Genomic DNA, 15,101 nt, shown 5'->3' with positions numbered 1-15,101 from the left:
TTCTTCAAAAAATACTGATTCTTGGGCTAGGACACAAAAAATACAAGATAAGAGCCAGGAGGAGTATCTTATAGCGCCAGAAAGTAAGTGCATAAAAAGAAAATGAGAGAAGAAAAAAGATATGGTTCCTCGAATTGACACAGGAACCAACTCTTAAGAGCTTCTGATGGCCAGAGCTGGGATCATTTAAGCAATACAATAAACAATGAAGTAAATAAAATAAACACCCCTAAGTCAATAAATATCCATGAGACCATATTGATATAAATACACAAATGAATGAACAAATGAAAAGAGGCAATTCTTCCTACAGAAGAACTATAATTACAGGAACAAAGAGGAAAATAGAACATCATCATTAGAGTACTACTGGCTTTCAAATAAACAAAAAACAAGCCATTTTATCAGCAAAATTAAGCTTATTCAAAAGTTACAGAGAATTATAATGCAGGACAAACAAATTATGGAGAATCAAAGGCAAGACCAGAAAACAGAAGAGAGGGGTTTGCTTTTAAGGAGGAAAGAAAGACGCTGAGAGGCTCTGTTTCAAAGAATTCAGGGTGGTAACAGCTTCTCATTGGAGGAGTGCGGCAGTTTCCCAATGGCTGGCCCATTGCTGAATAAGGTGAAATTCTTCCTTCTTCATACTGAGGTATGTAAAGTAAGTTTCCTCCTGTTTAGGGTTGTGAGAACTTCCCCTGCAGGATTTCTGGACTCCATCTTTAATAAGGTTTCCATTATTTGTTTTCACAATACCAAAGTAATAATTGCTTCAGGCAACATCCACTGATGAATGCTAAAATTTGTGAGTGAAACTTTAAAGAGGAACAGGGTATCCACAGTGGCTCATAATATCTCTCATCTAATATTTATTAATAACTGTGGTGTTTTCAACATATGTCTTCAATTTCTTAAATACTCCTTCCAGGAGATGGATCTCAGATCCCCTAGACTGGACTTATAAACTCTAATGGTCTAGACTTAGTAACTTAGTTCCAAAGAACAGAGTATGGAAAGAGGAAACTTGTAACTTCACAGCAGAGAGACCTAGCACACAACCTAAGCCAAGTGATCAAGGTTAAGATCTATTGATCTCATTGTACCCCAAATCCACAACCTCAGTCTTATCATGTGGAAAAAAAGGCAAACCCAACCTGATGAACATACTACAAAACATCTAACCAATACTCTTCAAAAGTAATTAAAGCCAAAAGACCTGAGAAGCTGTCACAGATTAAAGGAGACTAAGGAGACATGACAACTAAACCTGAACTGTGGAACAGGAGAGAAAAAAAGTCATTTAGTGGAAATACCAGGGAAACCGTTAGTCTGCAGTTAATTGTGTTTGTTGAACTAATCTCAATTTCTTGGGTTTTTGTTTTTAAGCTTTTATTTATTTATTTGGCAGAGACAGAGACAGTGAGAGAGGGAACATAAGCAGGCGGAGTGGGAGAGGGAGAAGCAGGCTTCCCACGGAGCAGGGAGCCTGATTCGGGGCCTGATCCCAAGACCCTGGGATGGGACGGGGCTCGACCCTGGGACCCTGGGATGGAGGGGCCATTCAGGGCTTGATCCCAGGACCCTGGGATGGAGCCTGATGAGGGGCTCGATCCCAGGACCCTGGGTTCATGACCTGAGCTGAAGGCAGATGCTTAACAAATGAGCCACCCAGGAGCCCCTCTTAGTTTTGATCACTGTAGCATGACTACATAGGAGAAGCTGGGTACAGAGTATATAGGAACTGTCAGTACTATCTTTAAAACTCTTCTATAAATCTAAAACTATCAAAATAAAAAGTTTAATTTTTTATTTTTTTAATTTCAGGTAAACTCAGGGCTTACACTCAGTAACTCGGAATTAGTGGGTCTCACTTCCAGGTGACTCAAACCAAAAATAAAAACATACCACCAGTAACCCGTTATTCCTATTCACCTGTGCAATTTGCATGTGCAAGTTGCCCAAACTGAAATCTCCCCGGCGTCGGGCTGGGGTAGCTATCTGAAGGTTGCTCTGTGAAGTGGCCCTATCGCAATGCACCCAGCTGCAGACCCGAGTACACTACAGACAATCAACCCATTTCTCCTCCTGGCCGCTGCAACACGGATGTAGATCAGCACTGGCGGCTGGATGGGTGGATGGGGCATCCCACTGAGGGGTGATGAAGCAAACAGAAGCTGGTAGCCGGTACTTCGTAGAAAGGTGGTTAAAGCACAAGGAATGTAGTTATGTTCGCCTTGGGGCTTTCTTACCCAAGGGGAACCTTGGGTAAGAAGTGCATTTTTACCTAAAATGAACGTGGCATTCAGGTATACATCTACCTTTAGGACAAAGTAGAGAGGGTATTCTCTGGTTTACAATTCTTTTATTCCCTGAATTACTCCCATCTGATTCTGTACAAACTACTCAACCCTACCAGTATCTTGCTGACAACAGCCAGAACAGGGATTTCCAAGGCGTCACTTCTAGAGCTAGTTAAAGAATTAAAAAGGGTCTAGGGGTGAGCAGGGATTTTTTAACTTTGAATATTTCCAACAATCTAATGAGATCACAAATGCCCTGTAATAAAGCTGCCCAGAATATTATTACTCTTATTTGCTTTGGCTGGAATCATGGCAACTTGGCATGAACCAAAGTGCTGATTGACAGTAAGATATATTTTTGATTTGGAAAAGCAGAGAGATAAATTAAGTATTAATAAATAAATTTGTTAGTAGGCTAAAAAAACAAAACAAACAAACAAAAAAAGCCCACAGGGGGTTCATGGGCGGCAATGATGAGGAGCTAGTGGGCTACTTAGTTCATAAGATACACTGCCCCCAGCGCTTGACCCTACAAGCCACCCACCATCAGAATTCTCATCCCCCCAGCACTTCCTCCTACCCTAGAAAACCTTTTCTGGTGATGTCTGCCAGTACATTACAAGTGCTCGGTAATTTAATGCCATCCTGACTGCCTTATGCATATTCAAGGAACTATATACTTCATAGTATGTCTATGATTCATAACGAGTGGAGTAAATATAGAGCCTATTTTTATACCTTCAGGAACATATTTCTCCACTTAAAAGAGGTTCCATGAGAAAGATAAATTTAACTTCCATCATGTTTGTTTATACTACTTTTTCCAAGTTATAAATTCACTGTTAAGGACGATCTGTATCCACACGAGAATTTCAGCTCTTAGTAACAAGAGCTTCCATGGATATGATATTTACTAGGGTTAGATCTTCCCAGGCTAAAATGGCATAGGTGGATTCAAGCTAATTTGACAAGCACAGAAAATATTGACTTTTAGAACCGTCTGGTGCCAAAGATGATGAATACTTATAATACAGCACTTTATTTTTTAGGATACTCTGAAATGCTTCATATCTTAAAATGTCTAAAAATCAATACCTCTTTTTACTTTATAGCTGGTTTACAAAACATCCTCTAAAGGCTAAAAAATGACAAATGTAAATCCAATTTACCTAAGTATATTAAAATTTTAATAGAAGCAGAGAAGGTCCACCTAATCTCTTAGAAGCAGAAATCCATATATATGTAACAGATCACTAAAGTTTGTTCAAAGATTAGTAAATTAAAATTACAGAAAACATTTTAATAGACTTAAATAAATTTATTTATACTCAAAATCAATTATTTCAAATACAGGCCTCAAATGTAATACACAGTAGCACCCTAATGATAAATATTTCTTTAATCAAAGGATAAAATAAATGAAAGAAAAGAACAACTTCATCAAACCAAAACAAAATATAAATATTCCAATCCTCTTTATTTAATTCCATTTTGTTTGGCATGACCCTAAAACTAAGACAAGGATTAGAAGAGTAAAAATATAAGAAAAATAATTTGGCATTATGTTTTTATAGTGTTAACCTGCATTTGCTTAAAATGATAGAAAAGCATAATGGATAACATTAGAATAATCTATTCACACATTGGAATAATCATATACCGGGGAAAAAATCTATTTCTTCACCTCTCTGAGATTTTCCTTTGTTTCTTTAAGTTGAATGAACAGTGTTTTCAGCTTTTTAAAAATCTTTTCTCAGTAAAACAAAGTGTATTTACATTGAATGCATTCTACCTGGCCCCATAGACACAATTTCTTCCAAAAATTTGGGCAGGATCTATAGTCTAGGGAACATGTTATGTTTATGTAATTTTAACTTTACACATAAACGTTGTTGAAATAACCTTTAAAAGCAAATTTACTTAAAAGAACTGAAGTACCAAGTATGGAATTCACTGATATTATACATAGACACATTTGATTATAACAAAGATAGTAAAATCATTATAGCAAATTGAGAATTGCTTAGATGATGAAAAGCTACTTGAATTATGGATATGAGTCACCCTCTGAAGGTAGTTGAATCTCATGTCAACTCAGTTAAATAAGGATCACAGTCACCAAAAAGACTCCATGAACCTATTCAAGAGCATCAATAGTACTTTTGGCCTAGGGAATTCAATTTCAAAATAGTGTTACAAACTAATTATAATGCTATAAGGTGAAATGCAACTCAGTTCAGTTGAGTTCATTTATCCCAACAGAATATGTTTCTTTAACATTTTATTCCAGGTCTTAGGCATTAACATGAAACAGTATGACTGCCTTGCAACATCTTGATATCAATTTGCTCTTCACGTCCCATACCCAATGATGAGAATCTGAATATAGATCTAAAATACTCCTAGACTTATTCTGATAGCTTGTTTGCTCTTATTAATAGTAGTAGTAATTATAATAGTAATTTATTAAGCACTTAGTATGTTTCAAGACTTATTCCAAGCATTTTGCATGTATTAACTCAGAAAAGCAGTTTACATTTTTAGGCTTCCTATATAAGGAGGAAACTCTCCTGGTTATTTAACATACTATGAATGACATATAGAATTTGCTGGCTTAATTCTCCTGGTTTTTAGCAGTTATTTTTAAAAAAGGAATTCGTGACAGCAGCACCACAGTCTACCAAAGTCAAGGAAATTTGCTCCACTATGCCTCCTGCCGACATTAGGAACTACATTGTACAATGTGAAGCAAATTAACACTCCCATCTTGGCTAGCACTGTTCTAATGATCTCATAATATTATTCACATGAGCCCATGAAAAATGAACTTTTAACCAGTTTAACCCTGTAATCTCAAATGAATACCAGAAACCAGAAAAAAATTACTGATATGATTAACATGTAATAATTTAATTGCACCAAATTTTTTTAAAAAACAAAGAAAAGTGAATTGTTTTATTTGATGTCAATATATTCCCCCAAATACACAAAGGAATTTAGCTCTGAAAGCATAATAAACTGTAATATTCAGAAATAAATTTCACTCTGTGATATCACTCTGTGATATATAAGTAGTAAGCTCAAATTATTTTTAATATTAAATATACTAAAATTTCAAACAGAGCTATGAAACATGTATCATTGTGAAAAGAGCTAGTACATTAATATGAATATAAAGAATGGCGGAAAATATACCAAATTGTTACAACTGACCATCTGTCATCTTGAAGATAGAACTTTCAGTCATTTTTATTTTCTTCTTTATAATCTTACTGTAACTGCCAAATTTCCTATACCCAGCTTGTATTATTACATTTTATTTCAAATTTTTAAAAATCTACACTTCTTTCTGATTGTCTAAGTAATATACTTACATTTAAAGCGGAAATCTAGCAAAATTCTACTTACCATTATTCACCGCCTCATCAAGTCTGTGTTTAGCTCCCTTTGCATGCACTTCAGCCACAGTTTCTATACCATTAGCTCTGCAATGCTAATGCTAATGAACGTTTAATTGGCTGCCTTCTTTCCTATACCATAAACTACATGAAGACAGGGACCAACTATATCTGATTAATTCTTATAGCCCCATACCTACTACAATGCCTAGCATAGGCAGGCACCAAATAGTTGTTGAAATAAGTTGTTTCCTTTAAAAATTATTAACTAGGGGTGCCTGGGTGGCTCAGTGGGTTAGGCCGCTGCCTTTGGCTCGGGTCGTGATCTCAGGGTCCTGGAATCGAGTCCCGCATCGGGCTCTCTGCTCAGCAGGGAGCCTGTTTCCTCCTCTCTCTCTCTCTCTCTCTGCCTGCCTCTCTGCCTACTTGTGATCTCTCTCTGTCAAATAAATAAATAAATAAATCTTTATAAATAAATAAATAAATAAAAATTAAGATTATTAACTATAATAGGATCAACATTCCTGCACAAACAAATTTGTGCACTTATCCAATTACTCTCTGGAGTAAATTTCTAAAACTAGAGTTTCAGATACAAAGGTATGCACATTTCAAATTTGAAAATACATTGTCAAATTGCCTTCCATGATCCCTGGAGAAATTTACATTCCCACCAACAATGGATGATAGTGTCCATTTCCCCATATCCTTGAAACACTGAATATTGACACTGTAAAAACAAAATTAAAAACAAAAACAACACAGTTTTCTGAAGAAGATATCATTACTCTCCATCACCTTTATATTCGAAAAAAAATAAGATATTGCAGATTTTGGCTACTCTTAAAACTAGTTATTAAAGTGCAGATAAAAAAATACTAAGCAAATTATATTTAGAATGATTGCTCATGCGGAACACTAGTTCATTAGTGGAATGATTCTTTATGTTCAAGTAAAACTGCCCACTCTTTTGCTCAACTCTCTTCAATGTACCCAAAGGGGAGACAATAAAAATATGTAGGAAAAAATATATAAGTTAGAGTAAACATGTAAGAAAACAATCTACCATGGAGATAAATTGACTGGAATAGAAGATACACAGGTTCATGTGCAAGTTGGGTTCTGGGAAAGAACTCTAAAGTATGGATTCAAAAAAACAAGGTGAAATGGGTAACTTACTGTGAAGGTGTTACATGTTGCTCTGAAAAATGAAGTTGGAAAATGCTCTCTGTCTTGCTGCTCTAGAACTGCACTTCCCAAAGCCTACTGTTAAGGTTCACAGGAATGCTTACCCCAAACTCAGTGCGTCCAAAATAAAACTCATCTTCCTCCTCTATTCCCCAGAACACCTAATTAATTTTGGATGCAGGCCATGATGCTATATCTAGATTGGCACTGTCCAGAATGTAAATCGGGCTGGTCCAAATTGAGGTGTGCTATAAATGTAGAACACCCATTGGATTTCAAAGACTTAGTATAACAGAATGTAAAATATATCATCAATAATTTGTATATAGATTACCTGTTGAAAGGATCGCATTTTGGAGATACGGGGCTGAAAATACATTATTAAAAATAATTTCACCTACTTCTTTTCTCCCGTTTTAAGTGTGTCTATTAGAAAATGCAAATTTAAGTGGCTCCCATGTGTGGATTGTATTATATTTCTATTGGGCAGAAAGGATCTAGACCATGAGGTCAAGGGCCAGATGAAGTTAAGTATCAGTTGTTCTGCCCTAAGAATCCTCCACAAAGTAGCAAAAAAATGAGAGGAGAAAGAAAGAACGGGGCCTGGCTTGGATCTCAAAGAACCGATGGAGATTTCTAGGGAGACGGTGTAGAAGCAGAGCAGGAGTATAAAGCAAAGACAACAAAACTATGTAGCCAAAATCTGCAATATCTTATTTTTTTTCTAATATAAAGGTGATGGAGAGTAATGATATCTCCTTCAGAAAACTGTGTTGTTTTTGTTTTTAATTTTGTTTTTACAGTGTCAATATTCAGTGTTTCAAGGATATGGGGAAATGGACACTATCATCAATCTAAAATAATTGCTCTTATTTTGTTCTCTCTCTGTTGCTTTTGCCAGAGTCTTCAGCAGGGCCTCTGAATATTCTAACCACATTTAACTACACCACAAGGTAGCACACTGGGCTGAAGGGTTACAGTGGGAAAGCATGTCTCCCACAGTCAGGAGTGACAGAGAAGAAAACCAAGAGGATGAACCAAGAGGATGAAGGACTTGAAGGACAAAAATCACCTGCCCCACCTACCAGGAATTTCCCCTTCTAGGGCTATCCTTGGAATTCCAGGCTTTGGTGGTGAGTTTTATTTTTATGTTTTATTTGGGTTGTGCATTACAAGGATCGCTCTCCCAAGGCCTCCTTTACCCTGTAACAAAACCCCAGACTGGCCCAATCCCAAAGTTTGCCCAAACCTCATCGGCATTCGCCTCACACTTTGGATCATGTGTCTTGGATGCCAAAGTTGTCATCAGAGTCCAGCTTTGTACTTTGTATCTATTTCCTTTCCCCTGAGCAGATGGCACCCGCTCCCAATTATTTCAACTTCTCTCATAGAGTTTCATGGAAATCTTCATATGCCTCACGCCTCGGTATGCTCAACAACTCAGTGACCCAAACTGCAAGACTTCTAAGGTCTTTGTCAACCTTATATTACTATAACAAAAGCAAATCAGTGATTGCCTGGGGGCAGGATAGGAGATATTACAAAAGGGCTGAGGAAATTTGGGGACTAATGGATAGTTTCTTTATTTTGACTGTGATGATGGCTTATGGGTATATAATGGATCAACTTACGGAATGTACACTTTCATTATGTCAACTATACTTCTACAAAGATGTTAAAAATACTATCAACATGTTTCCTTCTCATAATCCATTTCTTCAATCAAGAAACCAATGAACAAACATTGATCTATTACCCCCTCTGGCTATCTGCATCCCTGATAAGAATAAAGTATTCCTCAAACAGCATCTCAGGGAAGTCATTCATTCTATCATTTCCTTTACCCAAATAAAGCACTATTTTAGCAGCAAAGCTTCCATAATATATTTCATTATGTTAATCAAAAGAGAAAGTCATCTGATACATGTTTGAAACCAGTGGATTATCTGTCTTTCCAGAGAAAAATACATCCTTAGTAAATAAAGAATAAAACTTTGAAAATTTCACAACCCAGGGTAGCAGAGTAGTTGTGTTAGGCTGGGTTTCACAGAAACAGAGCCTGAGATGACGACTGTTTTGCAAATGATTTGCAGTTCTCAGGTAAAAACTGTAAGTAGGGTAAGCAGGATAAGGAAAAGGGAAAAGCAAGGCATAGATGTGGGTCCAACTGCAGTCCACCCCAGCCTGATCCACAGGAAGCTGCCTAGCACATGGTAAAAGGGCTACCAATGACATGGCCAAAGGGCTCCTCTTTAAGGCAGAAGGGATGGTACCCCAGGATCTGTCATCTTTTAGCCACAGGCCACACCTGGGAGTCTTGGGGTGTAACCTCCTGGGCATTTCTTGGCAGGGCTGCTTCCATCAACAGGGAATTCTACAGAGAAGATATAGCTGTGAGCTGTTGGCAGCCTGTATTCATAGCCCCTGGAGAATGGGGACTCCTACATACCCGAAAAACTATTTCAGTTTTCCTGGGACTGAATGACAGCAGCTCTAATGACAGCAGCTCTTTCATATGCTTGTCAAAACTAAGTATTAATGGATGAAAGTATTCAGAATGCCATTTCATATTACATAGTGTATGTAATTCACTTAGAATCACACATAGCACACAGTAAATATTGCTCAATAAATGTTATGTTACTGTTGTTGCTGTTAGTGTGTCCTCAGAAATACCTGTACCAGGTATATCATTGTCCAAGTGCTATCCGGATGTCTACAAGTGAAATTTCTATTCAAACATTAGTTAAGGACAATCTAAAGATTCCACATCTAGGTGACTGCCTAGATAAATGTGCACATCATTTTTATCTGACATTTTCTCCAAGTTCAAGATCAAGTAAGTGTATGTAACCTTTTTTGTATTTGTTATTAAAGAATAGGGATTGGTGTGAAAAAGAGAAAGCTTTTCTTCTAAGATCAGGAAAAAGACAAGGATGTCAACTCTTGCCACTTTTATTCAACACAATATTGAACATCCTAGCTGTAGCAATCAGACAAGAAAAAGAAATAAATGGTAATAAGTTGGTAAGAAATAAGTAAAACTCACTATTTGCAGATGGCATGATGCTATATATCGAAAACCTTAAAAACCCCACCAAAAAACTTCTAAAACTGATCATTTCAGTTACAGGACAGAAATTAATATATAAAAATCTACTGTATTTCTATACACGAATACAGCAGAAAGTAACACAAAAGAAATTAAGAAAACAATCCCATTTATAGTTTCCCCAAAAAAGAACAAAATATCTAGGAATAAACTCAACCAATCCAAGGTAAAAGACTTATACCCCCAAAACTGTAAAATATTGATGAAGAAATTGAAGATGACACAAATGAACGGATTGGGGGAATAAATATTGTTAAAATGCCCACAGTACCCAAAGCAACCTACAAATTTAATGAAACTCTATCAAAATACCAATAGCAGTTTTTACAGAACCAGAGAAAACAATACCAAAATTTGTATGGAACAACAAAAGACCCTGCCTGAATAGCCAAAGCAATCTGAGGAAGAACAAAGCTGAAGGTATCACAATAGCAGATTTCAAAATAAATGACAAAGCTACCCTAATAAAAACAGTATGGTACTGGCACAAAAATAAACACTAGAACAATGGAACACAATAGAGAACCCAGAAGTAAATCCACACTTATATGGCCTATTAATCCATGACAAAAGAGGCAAGAATATATAATAGGAAAAAGACAGTCTGTTCAACAAATTGTGTTGGGATAACTGGACAGCTATGTGTAAAAGAATGAAACTGGACCACTTTCTTACACTATACACAAAAATTAAGTAAAAATGGATTAAAGACATAAATGTGAGACCTGAATCCATAACAATCCTAGAAAAAGGCATAGGCAGTCATTTCTTTGCTAACAGTTGTAGAAACATTTTTCTAGTTGTATCTTCTCGGGCAAGGGAAACAAAAGCAAACACAAACTACTGGGAATACACCAAAATAAAAAGCTTTCACACAGCAAAGGAAACCATCAAAAAAACAAAAAGGCAACCTGCTGAATGGGAGAAGATATTTGCAAATGATATACCTGATAAAGGGTCAATACCAAAAAATACATAAAGAACTCATAAACTCATACACCAAAAAAGAACTCAACACCAAAAAAAAAAAAAAAATCTGATTTTAAAAATGGGCAGAGGAGCTGAATAGACTTTTTTTTCCAAAGAAGATGTACAGATGGTCAAAGACACATGAAAAGATGCTCAACATCATCAGGGAAATGAAAATCAAAACCACACTGAGCTATCACCTCACACCTGCCACAATGGCTAGAAAAAAAGACAAGAAAAAACAAGTGTCAGCAAAGATGTGGAAGAAAAGCAACCCTTGCGCACTGTTGGTGGAAATGCAAACTGGGCAGCCATTGTAGAAAACAGTATGGAAGTTCCTCAAAAACCAAAAACTTAAAAATAGAATTACCAGATGATCCAGCAATCCCACTACTCGGTATTTACCCAAAGGAAAAAACAGAAATACTAATTCCAAAAGTTATATGCATCCCTATGTTTTTGCAGCATTATTTACAATAGTTAAGATAATGGAAGCAACCAAAGTGTTCATCCACGGGTGAATGGAGAAAGATGTGGTATATCTATACCATGGAATAATACCCACAAAAAATGAGATTCTGCCATTTGCAACAACATGGATGTAATGCTAAGTGAAATAAGGGAGACAGAAAAGAACAAATACTGTATGATTTCACTCGTTTGTGGAATTTAAGAAATAAAACAAACCAAGACCAAAAAATAATAATAATAAGGGAGGATGACTCTTAAATACAGAGGAAAAACTCCTGGCTGCCAGAGGGGAAGTAGGAGGAGGTATGGGTGAAATAGATAAAGGGATTAAGAGTACACGTACCTTGATGAGCATTAACTAATGTGCAGAACAGGTGAATTCGTAGGCTGTGCACCTGAAAGTAATATAACACTGTGTGTTAATTATATTTCATTCTTTTTTTTTTTTTTTTTTTTTTTTTTAAGGGAAGTCCAGCTGAATAAAAGAGCGGGCACTATCTCCACATTGGCTGAGATCTGCTTCTGCCGCGGACCCTCACTAGACGTCTTCTTCACCCAGCTCCCGACGGAAAAACCAAAACCAAAAATAAAACCCCTCTCTCACCTGCTGTGTGACCCCAATCACAAGACCAGAGTCTTCCTCACGGCTTTCCACAAAGCCACACCCCATACTTGGAGGGACACTTACAATCAATCCCAGGGGCCAGACCTCTGATTCTTGCACTCTCCAGAGGCAAATATAGAAAATCTGGACTCTCCTTTCTCTCCCACCTCCTAGTTTTGGAAACCACACTGACCTCTTAGTCACAGCTGACTCAAGAGGGTGGGAAGGGTCCGTGGCGAGTAGGCACGTTCCCCCGCAGAGAGAAGGCAGCGATTCTCGCGTCAGGGGGTGCCAGCACGTCGAGCAGGCGGCGGGCTTCGCCGCAGTGGCCGCTTCCCCCCGGGTCCCGGCGAAGGAGCCACGCGCTCCGGCCGAATTTCGGAACCAACACGCCAAGGGGAGCCCGCATGGCAGAAGCGGCCCTGGCCAGGGCGGGCGGGTGCCTGGGCGGCTGTTACCTTTTCGTCTACCGGGTCAGTCCGCAGGGGAGTGTCAGGGTCCCGGCCCCCCGCCCGCCGGGCTTCCCTTTGGCCCCCGCAGGACTGGGACCCGGCCGTAGCCACTCGGGAACCTCGGCGCTCGCCCTCCCCCGGGACGCCGCCGTCTGGAGGGAGGGGGCGGGGCGCCGGGAGGCCCCGCCCCGGTCCCGCCCCTCGGGCTGAGCGACGCTTTAGATTTCCTCCCCCCGGGTTCCTCGGGTTAGGCAGCCCACGGGTGAGCCCGGGATGGGGAGGGAGGTGCTAGCGTGGCCGTGCAGCGGGCATGGAGGTGGGGCAATTTGAACCTTTACTTTTATTGGGAAACTACTAAGGGTACACTGTGGAGGTAGATGTAGTATTTACATTCGTTCTTAAAATAATGTGACTCTAAAATCAATTTTGCGGGAGTGAGGGAGACCCTCAGGGTGGTGACCAGCAAAGAGGTGCCCTTACGTGCAAAGTTGGAGAAGCGCGATTGGGTACGCGGGTGTTTCTTTTAAGCGCTAGTGCCTGCCGGGCCAGGGAGCACAGCAGGGTCGGGCTCTAGGACACGCCCTCCTCGTGGAGCCTCGTCCCCGCCCCGCAAGCCCGGGCCCCCCCCCCCCCCCCCAGAGGAGCGCGGACCCGCCCTAAGTCAACCTCGTCTGCGGGGAAGTCTGATTCTGGGCCCTTACGGAAAGCTCTGAAATGGTTGGAGATTAAAAAAAAAAAAAAAAAAAGCCGTAAAAGAACCTCGTGGAAGTGGGCGGTGCAAGCCAGAGTCTTTACTTGGCTCCGGGATGAATGGTACTGACGGCTCAAAGGGGCCTGGAGGGTCTCTTCCTAGGCTGATTTATAAGTTTCCGCTTATAGTTTTGATGGAGCAACTTAACAAAATTAACAAAAATTGCTTTCCATTTCATGGGAAACGAAGTTAAATGCACTTTGGTTGTTTTTTAAGTACCTGCAATGCCATCTAGGCATGGTCGCATAATGAGCTGGTCCCCCGGGGTGTTCCCGGGGTGTTCTGTTGGAGAGGCCTCAAAACAGAATCATGCCAGAAATGCAGGGAATGGCGATGGCAACGTGCTTGACCGGGAGAAAATACGCATGTAGAAAGAGGTTGCCTTTTTAGGTTCTCTTGGCAGAAAGGAGTAGCAAGTTTAAAGCTTCATGAAGAGTGAAGTTGTCTTTTGGAAGACCCTCCAAAACCGAAGAGCCTTAGGAGAGAAACATAGTGAGCTGGAGAAATCTGTTCTCCTCCTGTATCTTCCTCCTGTGTTTCTCCTTTAGGACTCACACAAAGCACTTCGTATGTGGTCACCAAACGTACAGAGGTTTTTTTCCACATCAAGTAGTTCTCGGTGACGCCGGCTGGGAGACCTACAGTTTAACGGGATTTGAGCACTATCTATGTGGACACGGTGTCAGATCCCACAGTTGCAGGGCTCAGTTCCACAACACTGGACCCTACTTCAGATGCCCATTGCAAATAGCAGGTTACCAACAAAATCTGTCCAATCTGGCTGCAAACTGGAGTTTCCATGAGCTCCTTCCCTTTGGATTTGATTATTTCCTAGAACAGCTCAGGGAACTCAGGGGGAAACTTACATTTACATTTGCTAAAGGATATGATAAAGGATACAGATAAACATTCGGATGAAGAAGTACAGGGGAGAGGTAGGGAAGGGCGCTGACCACAGCAGATTCTGTGCCAGTTCAGTTGGGGTGCATCATCTTCCCTGAAAGTTGCCCAAATCCTATGCTAATGGCATTTTCATGGAACGTGTGGGCACAGTCGATTATCAACTCCCATTTCCACCCTTTTCCCCTGTCTGGAGAAGTGGAGGGGAGGCCTGAAAATTCTAAGCTTCTAATTATGGCTTGGTGTTCCTTGGGACCCACCCTCATCTAGGAGTTATCTAAGAGTCCACTCGGAGTCACCTCAAAAAAACAAAAGATGCTTCTAGTGCTCTTAACACTTAGGAATGGACAGGTTTTAATGAGCCTCGTGTCAGGAATGGTTTTGCATTGGCCTGAGGATCAACTAACTCTCTCATTAGATTTTAAAGGCTCTTTCTAGTTGGCCTCACTCTCCACTTTCTTCTTTAACCTCGCCTCTTTTTCCCCTCCCTGCTTCTCCATCTCCTGCCACACCTCCTTCCCAATAGCCCTTGTTAAAATACTCTGATTTCCTCTAGGTATAGAAATGCCTCTTTGAACGATCAGCCTGAAATGCTCTTTGGGCCTTTTTTCCCTGGCTGGCTCCTACTGTTCCATCAGTAGGCGATTTTCTCCAGGGAGTTTCCCAGGCTCCGCTCCATAGGCTCTTAGAGCCACACCAACCCTCCACCACACGCCTATCACACAGTATTGTAATTGCCCATTTCTCCCTATTTTACCACCAGACTAAGCTACTAACCTATGCCCAAAAGAAAGCTGTACTTGTGAAGATCCTAAGCTTTCAAGTCCAAGAGCCTAGTTCAACCCCATTTCCTGCATTCATAAGTTGTATGCATTTCAGTCAGTTTCTAAACCTGTCTGAGTGTCTGTTTCCCATCTGTAAAGAAGGAAAATCACTATAAAGATTACTGAGAATTC

General features: G+C 39.7%; 1 long non-coding RNA gene across 2 annotated transcripts in view; it reads right to left on the bottom strand.

The window, feature by feature from the left end:
- The window catches only part of LOC131823951 (uncharacterized), a 61,504-nt gene extending 48,846 nt beyond the window's left edge, over positions 1-12,658 (bottom strand). For both annotated transcript variants that reach the window (XR_009350720.1, XR_009350719.1), the window contains exons 1-2: positions 12,236-12,658; positions 11,782-11,833 (exon numbers count right to left, since the gene is read on the bottom strand). This is a non-coding gene — a long non-coding RNA (uncharacterized LOC131823951). The remainder of the gene's footprint in view (positions 1-11,781; positions 11,834-12,235) is intronic.
- Between the last annotated feature and the right edge of the window lie 2,443 nt (positions 12,659-15,101).

The sequence above is a fragment of the Mustela lutreola genome, chromosome 1 (genome assembly GCF_030435805.1).
Source record: "Mustela lutreola isolate mMusLut2 chromosome 1, mMusLut2.pri, whole genome shotgun sequence".
Lineage (NCBI taxonomy): Eukaryota > Metazoa > Chordata > Mammalia > Carnivora > Mustelidae > Mustela > Mustela lutreola.
The sequence above is the reverse complement of the archived record's forward strand: the minus strand, read 5'-3'. Positions and strand labels throughout refer to the sequence as shown.